Here is a 14,703-nt window from a genome sequence, read left to right as displayed (position 1 = left end):
AGAGAAAATCTCGAAACAATTGTTTTATGTTCTCTGATAGTAGGTAAATAGTTAATTAGTATATTACTTTACGTATCTGTATGTATGTATATATCTGCAAGGTTAGAAACTTACTCTGAAATCAGAGTATTTGAAGGTTACTGTGCCTCTGAATGTGCACTGGATGTCTTGAGAAGTTTTAGGGAATCGTAATATTTTTTTTCTGTGGCAAGTGCACATAGGTACGTACACACAGCATAAATATGTACATATATATATATATATAATTGGCGCGTATACCCTTTTTGGGTGTTTGGCCGAGCTCCTCCTCCTATTTGTGGTGTGCGCCTTGATATTGTTCCACAAATGGAGGGACATACAGTTTCAAGCCGACTCCGAACGGCAGATATTTTTATGAGGAGCTTTTTCATGGCAGAAATACACTCGGAGGTTTGCCATTGCCTGCCGAGGGGCGACCGCTATTAAAAAAATGTTTTTCTTAATTTTGGTGTTTCACCGAGATTCAAACCTGCATTCTCTCTGTGAATTCCGAATGGTAGTCACGCACCAACCCATTCGGCTACGGCGGCCGTACATATATACACATTCAAATATAAATTCACATATTTGTATTTGCATATGCCATCTTTCTGTGTGCCTGAATCATTTCTCTATGAGGATTATTAATTTGATATTCTTGAAGAATTTAAAATAAAACCTAATACACATAGATTGTGCTATGCTAATATATGTACATATATAAACATGCATACATACAATTTCGCGCAATTTTCATTAAAAAAAACCAAAAAGAACAAATCTAATATGTAAACATGCATACAAATCATATGGACATACAAATGCAACATGCAAATGTAAGCTACATTTTTTCACACTTGCGTATCACTCTCTCCCTCTCATTTCTCTTCAGCAGCCATATTAATTAATTTCTTACTTTGTGGTGAAGTAATTTTTCTGAGTTAAATTTCTTACCCGGGTTTTGCTAGAGCCCAAAATGAAGAACGGGCCGGGACTGAACCTGCTAAAAAATTGTTTACATTAAATTTTTTGTTGGCGTTTGCAGCTTCATCGACCTTCGGGAAAGTGTTGAAATTTGTTTATCAGTAAGCCGACGATCACATTTTCCATATTGAATTCACCGAAAATTACAAAAAATGTGTTTAAAATTTTGTTGCCTTATGACACTATGCATCGATGTGAATGCAAGAATAACAGATTTCCGAGCAGAAAAAGAAAAGTTACACGCTTCGCTGTCAAAGGCAAAGTGCACTTCTTTGTTTACCAATCTTTTTCTGCGCTTTGTATAAATTTCAGTTGAAGTAAAAAGTGAAAAGAACAGGAAAGCCTATTAATTAAACAAACACATATGTATTCACATAAATATATTCACACAAAAATTGTCGAGCGTTTTGTTGTTGAGTTTGGATGGTGTGAAAGTAGCGTTTTCCTTAAGCCACTTCATGTGTATGTAAACAAAGGAAAACTAAAAAGCGCACTTGGGGTGCAGAGTTCTGCAATTTGTTCGATTGTTTTCCATGTATAATATATACATAATAAATCATGGAAATTCAGAACAAAAATGGGCGTTTTTGTTGTTTTACTTGTTAATGTTGGTAGTAGTTGGCTAAGCGGAAGTCGCTTCGAGCGTGCAGCTGCGTGCAACAGTTGCTACTAAAGTATGTATATAACCATGTCATTAATGCGACTTTACGGTTGTTAAATTTTTACCTACACGATAAGTGACCAGATAATAAATTTAAATTTTCTAGACAGTGAACGTTCATTTCGCTCTTTGTTAGATCAAAATTGATGATTTGCACTGAGGGTAACGCTTCACTTCATACTGAGGCCTATCCGTAAAATTTGTTTTCTTCCTAACCTGGACCCTTCCAAATTAACGGAAGATAGGATTGTTGAAGGCAGCAGCAATACGGCTGTGAGTCGGGGCACAGCCATTCAACCTGGCGATAAACCAATTACCTCCAACGGCTCTGCTGGAAACAATTCTAAATTCTCCGTTCAGTGAAGTACTGTCGTCTTTGGGCCCGGGAATGTTCATGTCACAACATATTATAAAACTATCTCCTCTGAACGAGATGTTGTAACATGTGAACGAGGTTAATATTGAACAACAGCAGCTAACTTATGTTAGAAAAATAAACTTTTATTCCTGGAGGACTGCAGTATTTATTTGATTTAAATTAACAATTTTGGAAATAAACGATAAGTGGGGATTATTATCTCTCACTAAACAATTTTCTCATCTAAGAGAAAGAGTTTTCTTTCCTTTTCCATTTTTTGGCCTTCGTACATATGTAAAGTTTGAAAGTTAGTTTACAAACAAAAGCTTAAAAATATAACTACACACACTTGAGTATTTACATATATACATACTTGCATGCATGTACAATACATACATGTGGGAACGAGGAGTAGTAGAGAGAGTGAGCAAAACTTGTCAGCAGTTGAATTCTAGCCGTGGATGTGGACGCAACGATCGTTTTTTCATTCCGCCTTCGACTTTTCTTAAGTTTCGCATTACAATACTTCGTTTCTTTTATTTTCGTTTTTTACTAATATTATAAATGATCTATAACTTTATATATCTAAAATAAAATAAACATTAAAATATAAGAAAAGCCAAAAAAACTAAACCATGTATATATAATGTAAATTGTTATTATGGAGAGCAGACTTAATAGTAATTGACGCCTGAAGATACCTTGGTGTATGATACATAGCTACTACCTTGATTCGGCTAATTAGGGTTGCGTTAAGGGGGGAAGTACCTTTAGACGTTTCAAAAAATCGATTTTTTTTTTTATTGTCTTAACCGATAGGTATATGCTCTAAGAATATTATTGCAAAATTTCAAAAGCCGATCTTGAAAATTATGGAAGATATGCCACTTGAAAGTGGCGCGCGCCGAGCCGACCGAGCGCGCCTGGCGTCAAGGATCCCCGTTGCGCGCGTAATCCGGAATACCGTGTTGTTTTATTTTCCAAGAATTTAGTGTAAAGAATGCGAAAAGTCTTTACACTAAACTCACATTCTTAAAATACTCTTCTCCCTTCCCTTTCTTCTTCACGCATCTTTTTCGTCAGTTTCTCGGGCTAGTTTCAGTGTTGCCTCGACTCTTGGCGAGTAAAGATGTATCCCAAAGGCAAAAAAGACTCCGCGACGCGTAGTTCGATTTCGAGAAAACGTAAATTTTATGGAAATCGATTTACGAAAAATGTTAAGGACGATCCGAATGCAAGTCAGCTGATTAGCGTCCAACTTCGGTAAGTTTCTTTTTCCTTGACCGCGAACGTTAAACGGCGTTTTCTCGAAACCATGTTTTTCAAATTGGCGTAAGTGATTACGGAAAAAGTATTGAACCAATTTTCTTCATCAAGGTTTCATTTTAAAGGGCATAAAAAGCTACTCTAGGTAGACTACGGACGAAAAGAAAAAATAATTTTTAGATACTTTTTAACACAAAAATGTTTGAAAATTTTTGCAAAAAAAACCAAAAGTTTTTTTTGAAGCCTCATTTTAATGGTTAATCTTCGAATTTGCTAGAGATTGTAGTCTATCTAGGATAAAAAACCCTCCTGAGTAAAATAATGTTTGATTTTATGATTTCAGATGAAAGTTGCGGTCAGGATCGCTTTCGCCGAATTCGATGTCAGCGGCGACACGATTTACGTGAACCGCCATAACTCAATTAATTGCTTATTTATAATAATGTTAAATACGCTTTTTTCTTCTTAGAGCATTGCCCTTAATATATATCATATTATTTTCATGTGCACTGTTTTCATTTTCCCAAAAATAAATCACGAAAAACTGGTTTTTTTCGGCCCTCTAAAGGTACTTCCCCCCTTAATGTTTTTTTGAATCAATTATGTAATGGCAAATGTTAAGATTTTTTAAATTTAAATCAATCAAAAGTAACAAATGAGCACAATAATTAAAGTTAAAAAGTTTACAAAAACTATATAGTGGGTCTCAACATTTGCCATGTCCCAGCAATTAATCCCCCCAACGGATCTTACATAAGGAAGATACATAAGATGTTCAAACTGCTCTCCTTCCATTTCCAGGATGACACCTCTGCCTTTAGGATATTCGAATTATTTCTAAAACCCCTCAGTGGTTCGAATTTGTTGGCATTTTCGATTAATTTGTGCCTAACACTTTTCAAAGGTAGCACAAAATTAATCATCAAATTTTGTTCTTATATAACATTTAAAGTTCAAATTTTGAACTAAAAAAAAATAAAATTTTGAGTGATGGAAACCTTTATTTGTGCCTTTACTCACTCCGCTGCTCGACTGTTTGTTCCAAATATGATTGGCGTACGTAGGGCGCTTAGGTTCGGTAGATATTTTAAGTTTTAATTTTTTCGTTTTTTTTTAACAATTTCATTCAAGTTTTAATTTTTTTGTAAACATTTTTTTGTTTTAGTTTTATTTCATTCTTATGTTTCAAAAGATGAAATCTATTTTGGCTGTAAAACCGTGCCTAATGAATGACGTTTTTCACTACTTAAAAGTTCCACGGTTAATTTTAGAAATATAGTGAATAACAATGAAAGAAGTCAACAAAAGTGTTAAAGTTAAATTTTTGAAGTGAAAACTTCTTTAGAATCGTTGGGAGTGATTTGAGACTCGATGAAACGAAAAAGCGACACTCTTGGCTACGAAGCGTTATATGTTGATATACGTATATGTGTGTGGCTGCGTACTGCTGAGCCACGCTAGTATAGTGAGTATTGTAGTATGTATACTACACTGCCTATTACTTGCTTTGGTGTTTAGTTTAAGCGTCATACGTATGTATGTTTGTATGTATGCTAGTACGTATGTGTGCGCGCCTGCGTATTACGGAGCCACGGTGAGGGAGAAGGCATTATGTATACATATACTATACTACCTAATACTTGCTTAAACCAAGCGTCCTACGAATGTGTGTTACGACGATCATAATAGCAACCGCGTGTGCTGTATTTACCGCAATTATGCCGAAAAATAATGCAGAAAAGTGTCGTGAATATCGACAGAAAAAAACAACAATTGACGCGGTATTTCAAAGATATGTTGACAACATCGAAACCAAAGCATTTGTATCATATTTTAGCTATCATAAGCCACTCGTATTATTTGTTGAAATTGAAAACATTGAGGATGAATAATAATAAAATGAAGAAAATAAAATATGTACTTTAAGCAATATTATAATGAACCTATAATTATCCCGCTCCTAATGCTGCTTTCGTCTCATTCTCTCTCAGTTTGTTTTACGGAAGGTTTCACTTCTATCGCGTCTAACCGTTAGAATGATATTTTTTTGGCATATTTTTGTGTGAATTATTGATACACTCAAATGAATATGTAAATATGTAAAAAGTTCACAGTGAAATAATAATCCAAAATTATTATTTATTTCGTTGACTTTTTTGCTTCGGACAGTTTCGTATCGATTAGACCAGTTTACTCGGAGCTAATTTTTAACCATTCTAACCGAAGAGTACTTCTTGAGAACATGTTTTTTTAATCAATAAACATAGATTTTTATTTCTAAAATGGGACGCTAGTTAATTTCGACATAGAGGTCTGGCCTTTGAGCGATTATGGTATAGCTTTGAGAGAGTGGGGTAACCGAGGATTGAGGGTGTTACCAGTGGTTCTTGTTGTGCATTGCATGGCTCTACTAGACAGTCTACTAGACATTTCAGAAGTCCTTTGAAAGACGCAGCAATCAGCACGGCAAATGAAATGATAAAAACAAGCACAACTTGCTGCAATACTTACAGGCGGGAAGGATATTAAGCGGAAATCACTTCAACAAGCCACTATCACACAACAGGGACAGAAAGCTTATGTTAATTATACGAACAAGCGTGAAACTTTTGCCGCATAGCCAAATTAGTATTATATTCATGTACATTCTGATAATATCGAAGTACATTCACATATTCATATTTTTCTCATTGAAATGCAATTTCCAACTACTGAGCTGGCATGCTTTCCCTAACCATGACCATGACTTGTCCACCACCGAGTTTCCCCCGTTGGCATAAAAAATTGTAAATTTAATTTATAGCTGTAGGTTTCCATGTATTCCGAAAATACTAAAGTTTTCTGTCGTCACTAAAAACCGTGAAGTCAAAATCTTAAGTTTTAAAATTTTTTGTCAAAGTAAATAGCATATTTTTTATTAAGATATGGCTTTTTATGTACAACCCGATATGGCTTTTTATGGACATTGAAACCATTCGTATGGAGGATATGATGTTGTTTCTACATTCGATTTCTTTTCTTAACATTATTCAGCTTTAAAAGCTAATTTTCATGCGCTTCATTTCAGGTTATCAATTACTTTTCGAAAAAACCAACATTCATCCACCATTATGGAAAATTCCCAGCTTTTTTGGTAAAAATGTGTATTTATGGTTAATATGGAAATCATAGTAGATTGAAAACTTTGAAGCTATTTCTCTCGAATTTTTAATTACAAATTAACTGTATTAATATACCCGGCAGAGATTCATTTAGCCTTAAGCTACACGGCCAAGTATATTACCAAATAGGATCTTTACAGCCATCTGACGGTGAGGCACCGCTCATAAAGGTCTTTTTTTATTTTAGAAAATGATGAGGGTTTGCATTATCGTACTAAGCACCAGGCTAATAAAAAGTGTTGCCAATTTCTTATGGACAAATTGCAAACAATGCTTATTATGTAAAATCCATATGCAAGTTTATTCAAATGTGCGTTCACATGCTTCATATTTATGCTGGTATGCAAATACAATTTACCACGGAAAATGCCTTCCCTCCCGGAAGATTTAATGCATCTACCGTATGTGAAGTGGTAACAATTTTTTGTGGGCCAAGATGGCGTTCCACATGTCATATTTGACTTTCCGGTTTCTTATAAACCAAATGGTTCGCTAAGTAAAATATCGTATTTAAATCCGCCTTCAAACCCGATGTGCTATCCCCTGCTTTTTCCCTGTGGAGACGCAGGATAGAAACCAGGTATGCCAAATGTTGACGTCCACGCAACTTTCGTACGAAGTCCTACTACCCAATTGCAATATTATGGTTACCGTTTAGCCATAAGGGCGGACTTTAATATAATACAAGCTTCAGGGAAATTATTTCAGCAATACGTTGTAGACAGTTATGCAAAATTAGAGGGCTCTAGAATTGCGTATATTAGATCGCATCAAAAAGAACTTAGAGAGAAAGTTACTCGTATAAAGGCTTAATTTATTTTCTTCACGCAGACGCTCAACAGAGAGGTGCAGTTGGAGGACTTCCTGTAATACTTCCCTCTTCATTCATTGGTAGACCGAGAAATATGCTTCAAAATTATCAAGATTCCATGATAATTTATCTTCAATCCTAAATGGATTCAAATAACACCAGAACTGAAACCGTATGAAAGGGCAGAGAACAGGCCTGATTGCCACACGTACATATTCTTCTAGTTCTTCGAGAAGTCGATAAGCTCCGTTCGATTAAAGATCTTGACTCTTTAATTTCTACGGAGATTCCAAATCAAGAAGTGGGCCCACACCTTTTTCCAGTTTTAAAACAAAATATGGTACACGGCCCTTGCGGCATTTTCAATCCAAACAGCCCATGCACGAAAGATGGTCAGTGTAGCAAAGATGTTTCCAAACAATTCCAGAATGGAATAAACATAAACGTAAATGGTGACTCCTTCTATAGGCGTTGTGATAATTACCTTACAATGACAATTGGGAACCAATAAGTCGACAATCGTTGGATTGTGCCATATAATAGATATTTAAGTCGAAAATATCAGGCCCATATTAATGTAGAACATTGTTATAAGGGCTATGACTGCGCTTCATTAAAATTGAGCGCTAATTCTGATGCACAAAAAGAAGTAAGTGTAGACGAAGTTAATATTTTCTTAGATTGTCGCTATGTTAATCCTCCGGAGGCTATGTGGCGACTAGATGATACAATAGCGCCAACTCTTTCATCGTTCACATTCTAATGAGCGGTTACCTGTCCATTTGCCAGAAGAGCAGATGATTTACTTTCAAGCTGGTCGCCAAGCTGAAGTCAGTATTTTATTTAAAATTTATTTACTCAAATGTTTGTCTCGTTTAGGTATCAGTGCCTGGTATGGTGCTAGCGCATATACCTCAAAGTCTTGAACTCGCTTTCAACGTCACCGTTTACTTCACTTGTGAAGTGACCTATACATCTGCCGCTACATCATCCGATATTTTATTTATTTATTTAAGTCTATTAATTACAATCCTAGACTATGGTACACAGTTTCTTAGACTAAACTACAGATATATTATATATATTTAAAAACAATTATAATAAAGAAATCAAGAGATTTAAAAATACTTGAAAGCGAAAAATCGAGAACAACATCATTATGAACGGAATTTAATTCCGGTAAAGCACGAGTAATGGGAGCATTACTGGCATACTTAGTTTTAAAGTTTCCCCCATAAAAAGGGTAGAAGTTCCTAAGAGATCGCTGGGGAACATTAAATCGAATCCTTTCCAACAAGTAGGGACAATCAACTACTCCAGTCATAATATTATGAGAAAAATACAGACACAGTATAGCCCTACGAATTTCTAAGAACTTGAGACCTATAAGCATGAGACGAGCAGAATATGACGGCATGGGATCAATAAAATTCAGAGACCGAAGGGCATGTTTGAGAAATTTGCACACGTTCGATTCTATTGATAGCTTGCTGACTTCAAAGTATCCAAATAAAAACAGCATATTCTAAATGAGCTCTAATAAAAGATGTATAGAGTAACTTAATGGTGTATGGATCAGAGAACTTAAAGGCGTTCCGTCTGACGAAGCCCAACATCGAAAAAGATTTTGAAGTAATATAATTTATATGGTTGTTAAAAGAGAATTTGTTCTCAAAGATAACGCCAAGGTCCTTTAACTCGCGAACACATGACGAGATACAGAAAATGTTAGATGTTTTCGAGTAAGATATTTGAAAGCAGTTCGATAAGTTCAGCGAAAGTCGTGAATTCTGGCACCAAAAGTAAAGCTGGTTATCTTAAGGTCATCAGCATAAAGCAAAAGCATTAATAAGCACACCAAATAAAAGCGGTCACAAGATACTTCCTTGCGGAACACCAGAGGTGGCAGCAAAGGGGTAGATGAAATACCATCAATTGTTCCAACACAACGACTATTGCTCAAAGAAGAGTTTATCCATTGAAGATATGCAGAATAAAAGCCAAACCAAGCTAACTTTTTAACTAAGATTATATGAGAAACTTTGTCGAAGGCTTTCGAAAAGTCGGTGTAAATACAGTCGATACTGTAGATCTGTTAGCAATAAACCCATGCTGATTAGGGCAAATTAAAGATTTAATCGCAAAGCTCAGCTTTGCATTGACCGCGTGCTCAAAAATTTTGGAAATAGTTTACAGCTTTGAAATAGGCCTATAATTTCTACCGTCATTTTTATTGATACTTTTAAAGGAGGGCGTAATGAAAGAAAGCTTCCATGCGTCAATGAAGCGCCCCGACGATGAAGATTTATTGAAAATAATTTTCAGAGGATATACCAAGGCCGTACAATTTTTTATCAAAACTGCTGAAAATCCAACAACAACAGTTTGAGAGGATGATTTCCATTTAATTAAAGCGTTACTAATATACTCAGGAGAGAGGCAAAAACCTCCAAAGTTCAGGGCATAAAGTAAGTCAGAAGAAAAGTCGAACGGAGGATCAAGTTCTTCGTCAACAAATTTATTAATAAGGACTCCAAACTGTCAACGTCAATATTTGTACCATGAAATCCCCAAGCACTACATATGGTGCAACGGGAACTGGTGCACAAGAAAGAAGAACAGTTAACGCATTGTACGGGTGTACACTGTAAATCCAATAGACTATGAAAGGTATTTCCTTCGCCTTTTAGTTCTCCATATAAAAGGGTCCAAGTCATACACAGAAATACACACTGTTAATGATGTAGTATTGTTGTACTGTTAATGATGTAGCTTTCAAGAAACTCCGGAAAAATTTCATTTAGTGGGTAACAACGCTGAGTGGAAGGAATGTTTGCAGGGAGCTGTAGGTTACCAAATGCCAACACATTTGAGATCCCTCTTTGCGATTATTTGCATTTTTTGTTCTCCAACTAACATACTAGAGCTTTGACATATATTTCGTGAAGCATTATCCGAAGATTATCAGACCCCGTACCAGTCTGAAGAGTCATACAATCTTGTTTTAATAGATTTAGAAAGCATTTTTAAAATGCATGGAAGAACGAGTCAAGTCTTTTGTTTACGCCAACCAACTGTGGTAGCCCAGTCTAACAATCACTATAACGTTGCATATGAATGTGAAAAAGGTCAAGATGCATTTAACAAACTTAATCAAGAGCAAAAGTCTATTTACACCACATTTTGTCACATCTTGCGAGGGGAAGGTAAAGTTGTTTTACCAGTAGCATGGACAGTCTAGATCAACATTTAACCTCAGCTACTCGGCAGGAAATTGGGAATTGTACAGAGAGAATCGGAGACAGTACAAGTAGGCAATTAGGGCCGCCAAGAAGGCTGTGGCCTAGGTTTAAACCCGCGTAAAACATAATTTATCCTTTTCACCACAAGATATAAGGTACCAACTTTTATTACCAAATATTAACGGACAAGCTCTCTCACTATCACCCAGCGTAAAGTACCTATTTTATAGTATGGTTCGGTAGTTTGGTAGAAAGCTCTAGAGAGAGAGTACAATACCAAATTATTCGGCAGAATACAAAGATCAGCCTGTGCAATAACGGTCGGTGCAATCAGATCATGTCCTAGAGAGGCTCTCAATGCACTGACACACGTTATTCCAATAAAACTACATATTAAGAAGACGGCAACCATGAGTGCATTTAGGTTAAATGAAGCGGGTCACTGGATAGAAAAAACTTTTGGTCATGCTAGTCTATTATTGCGACAAACTCAGTTAATCTCGGTGAGAACTGACTACATCGTCCCGACGGTAACATTCAATACGAATTTTGCCACTCTCTTTCCATCTAAGAAAGAATGGAATAAGGGATTCTCTCTAAACAACTTCGACACTACAGTCTATACGGATGGCAGTAAAATGGGCAACGGTGTTGGAGCTGTGATATATTCTCACAGACTTAAAATTGAGAAATCTGTGCGCCTCCCTAATACCAGTAGTACTGGCAATTGGGGAAGCCTGTAGGCTACTAATCACAGATTTCTCAGAGCAATATCGCTATTCTTTCGGATAGCCAAGCTGCAATCCAGGCACTGGGTTCGGCTACTACAATCTCGAAAGTGGTGGAACAAAGCTGGAATAGCCTCACCATCTTGAGTGAAAACCATAAAGTTACCTTAATCTGGGTCCCGGGACATCGGAATATTGAAGGTAACGAAAAAGCAGATGAACTGGCAAGAGGGGGATCTGCCATGCATAAAGATCTTGCAGAATCGGTATTCACACCATTAGGTGCAGTCAAAAATACAATTTCCCTAAAATACCTCCGAATCGACGATTGTAGGTGGAAAGACCAGACGAAATGCAGAATTATCAGAACGTTATGGCCCTCAAGTAATCGTCGGCATTCATAAGAATGAAATGACGGGACGCCTGAAGACTAACGGCAGTCATAACTGGCTTTTGGTATATCGGAGAACAAGCAGCCTAAATGGGTATCCCTCACAATACATACTGTCACAGTTGTAAACAACCGGAGAAAAAGGAGATAATCTTCCTCTGTGAATGCCTTGCCCTATGGAAGGACAGAATGTTAACCCTAGGCCAACCGCTGTTCGAGAGTCCCGAACAACTGTCTGGCTTAGACGCCAACAACCTAATATAATAACGCTCACCGTGTTGGCAAAAATTCGACGGTTGATACAAAATATGCGAACAAATAATGACCATGATTTTAAAAACTGGCTACTCAAACTAGGAAATGGTGATTTCGAAATTAAGTCAAATATATCTGAAGATAAGATCAAAATACCTCGAACATGCTATATTTATCATAATGACCTAACTGCTTAAGTCTTTGGAACAAATGAAATTAAAGAGAGAAACATTTCTTAATTTCATTCAAAAGCTATCTTATGTCCAAAATATGGCTATGGCTTAACTTTTAATGAAAGTAATGAGATCGACATTATTGCCAGTGAGAGTAAGTTGTATCTTAGTTGCGAAACAGTTGAGCAAGATGAAACTCATAATGCTCAGTGTTATCCAACGGAGTTTCTTAATAGTAGGTTCTTTAATATGAATGTGTAAGCTGCTGTTATACATACCTATATAAAATATAAATGTGTATCGTTGCATAAGTCACAACTATGTTTTGTATTTTGTTACACAGGGTGCGCACGAGTCCGCCTAGTTATTTATATATGAAGTATTTTTAATTTAATTTGTTTTTTATTCAAGTACAAAAATTTATATCTTCATATATACTCGTATTTAAATAAAACAAAACACAGCAATCGCCAACCCAGCAAGCAATTAATTTAGGTTTTATAATTCATACTATTTATGAAAATGTTGTTTTAACGTAAAATTAATAAGTGTCGCTGGCTAAAGTTTGGGCTAAAAATTGTCCGATTTTGCACTATTTCACTATGTATAGAATTTTTTTTTTTGTAAGATGTATGTGTGTGTATTTGAAAACAAAAATCGCGCGATTTTTATTCCAAATTTTCAGTATTTGTAAATATATTTGTTTTTGTAATATGCATGTAAATATATTCGAAATCAAGGAAGGGCACCTATAAATAATAAAAATAATAATAAAAGAATTGTTCCCTTTTTGGTTGACTGTGCTTTTCTTATTTCGCTTTGTTCTTCTCTCTCTAATCGTTTAGAAGAACATTTGTAATATTAGAATTTGGAGTATTATTTAATATAGTAAAAATAGCTTTAAATCGAATCTTCATTTAATAAAGAATGTTTATAAGTGAATATTGTTACTTTTCTGTGTTTGTATTTAATTGAAATACGTGCCTGTAATAGGGCATTTTTTCAAGCTTATGCAAAAAAGAAGTATTTTTAACGTTAAATATTGCTATTAATTCTTAATTGTAATTAATAAAAAGTACTATAAATCAAAATCCTGATATAGTGACTACATACATTTGCGTGTTATAATGTTTAAATTCGGTCCACGCACTTAGATATTATCCGCAAATTTATCGTGGTAGCAATGGAAAGCCCCGTCAAAATATTTAATAAACTGTTAAGGAACGTTCACCATTTTAGATGTTAGCGTTAGGTTGTGGAATATATCCGAACCAGAAGATGCTGAAGTAGTAAACGTCGAAATGTTGCCGGAAGCAATTTTGCTCGTGTGACCGGGAATGAAACATTAAAAGAGAATTTCCCGTCTCCCTTCCAGATGTCACCGTGTGCTAATCGGCACTTTGGTGTTTCATGCACGGAGATTTGAACCTAAACTTCCGAATGATAGTTACGCTCCAACTATCGGCTACGGCGGACACCAGCACAAAATTTCCACACAATTATAATACCTTTGTGCAAAAGTGCGCGGGTATAAAAGTACTATGCGACAGAGGCAAAATGAAGTTGAAAAAAAATTTTAATTTGGACCACGCACTTGGACATTATAAAAAAAATTTGAGCGGCTCAAATGAATATTCAAATATTTTTTAGAAATGTGACCACACTTATTTTGCACAAATAAATTTTCATAAATACTGATTTACATACATAAATACGTTGGTAAGCAATACGTACATTTCATTTAATATTTATCCAAATTTAATTGTATAGTCCCTAGGTTTGCACAATCCACAGCATCAATCTGGTTGAATAATTTATTTTGTATTTTTGTTTTATCTGAGTTTAAGAGTATTATTTCGCTAATGTATAGTAATTGAACACCAATAAAATGCACTAAATTAGTTTTGTATCCTTTTTAGCTCCAATGGTAATTTTTTTATTTTTTTATCGTTTCTGTAAACTTTTATTGCTACAACTTTTGTTCAATAGCAAATGGACTTTATTCATTTTTTTGAACTCAGAAACTTGTGTATGTATTTTTAATTTTCGTTTATCACCTCACAAGCAATTTTAATAAGATTCCGGCAAAAATGAACGAATCATTAACTTCAAATCCACTCAATCAAAATAACTCAGCTGTACTAGCAGCGCGTTTGCCCAAACGAGCTCTTTGCTTATCATCCGTCGAACGAAACACGATGCAACAAAGCGTTTTTCAAACTGCACGCCGGGACGCGAAAAATATGGAGAACAGGGAAGAGCACCGGAGTTCATCATCCAGCAGAGAAGTAGAAGCACTTAACAGATGGGAAGCGAGAGTGACGGGAGCAAGAGAACGTACGCAGTAAACGGCATCCGTTGGAGAACACTTTCCAATTTTTGTGTCATACAATTCCACAAGGCTTATCTATAGAAGGTGATAGCAGTTGTACAAAAACAAAAAGTTACACAAGTGTCAAAATTATTATTTCCGAGGCGAATTGAATTGTGAATAGTAAATAAACGCAAACAAAGTTTTTCGAGTGTCGCTTTAAATTGTTCGGAGTACATTTGTGTTATTAATAGCAAAAATAATTAACAACTAGGATAATTATTTGCTCCTGAGCAAGAAGTTACCTCATTCGTAAAAACAAAGAGTTCAATTTTATTATTAAA

General features: G+C 35.5%; 1 protein-coding gene across 1 annotated transcript in view; it reads right to left on the bottom strand.

The window, feature by feature from the left end:
* The window catches only part of LOC128861156 (neurotactin), a 75,203-nt gene extending 61,911 nt beyond the window's left edge, over positions 1 to 13,292 (bottom strand). Inside the window, exon 1 of the mRNA XM_054099076.1 lies at positions 13,162 to 13,292. The gene's annotated coding sequence lies outside the window, so the exon portion shown is untranslated. The remainder of the gene's footprint in view (positions 1 to 13,161) is intronic.
* Between the last annotated feature and the right edge of the window lie 1,411 nt (positions 13,293 to 14,703).

This window comes from Anastrepha ludens, chromosome 4 (assembly GCF_028408465.1).
Source record: "Anastrepha ludens isolate Willacy chromosome 4, idAnaLude1.1, whole genome shotgun sequence".
NCBI classification, from domain to species: Eukaryota; Metazoa; Arthropoda; class Insecta; order Diptera; family Tephritidae; genus Anastrepha; species Anastrepha ludens.
This window is presented reverse-complemented; position numbering and strand designations above follow the sequence as displayed.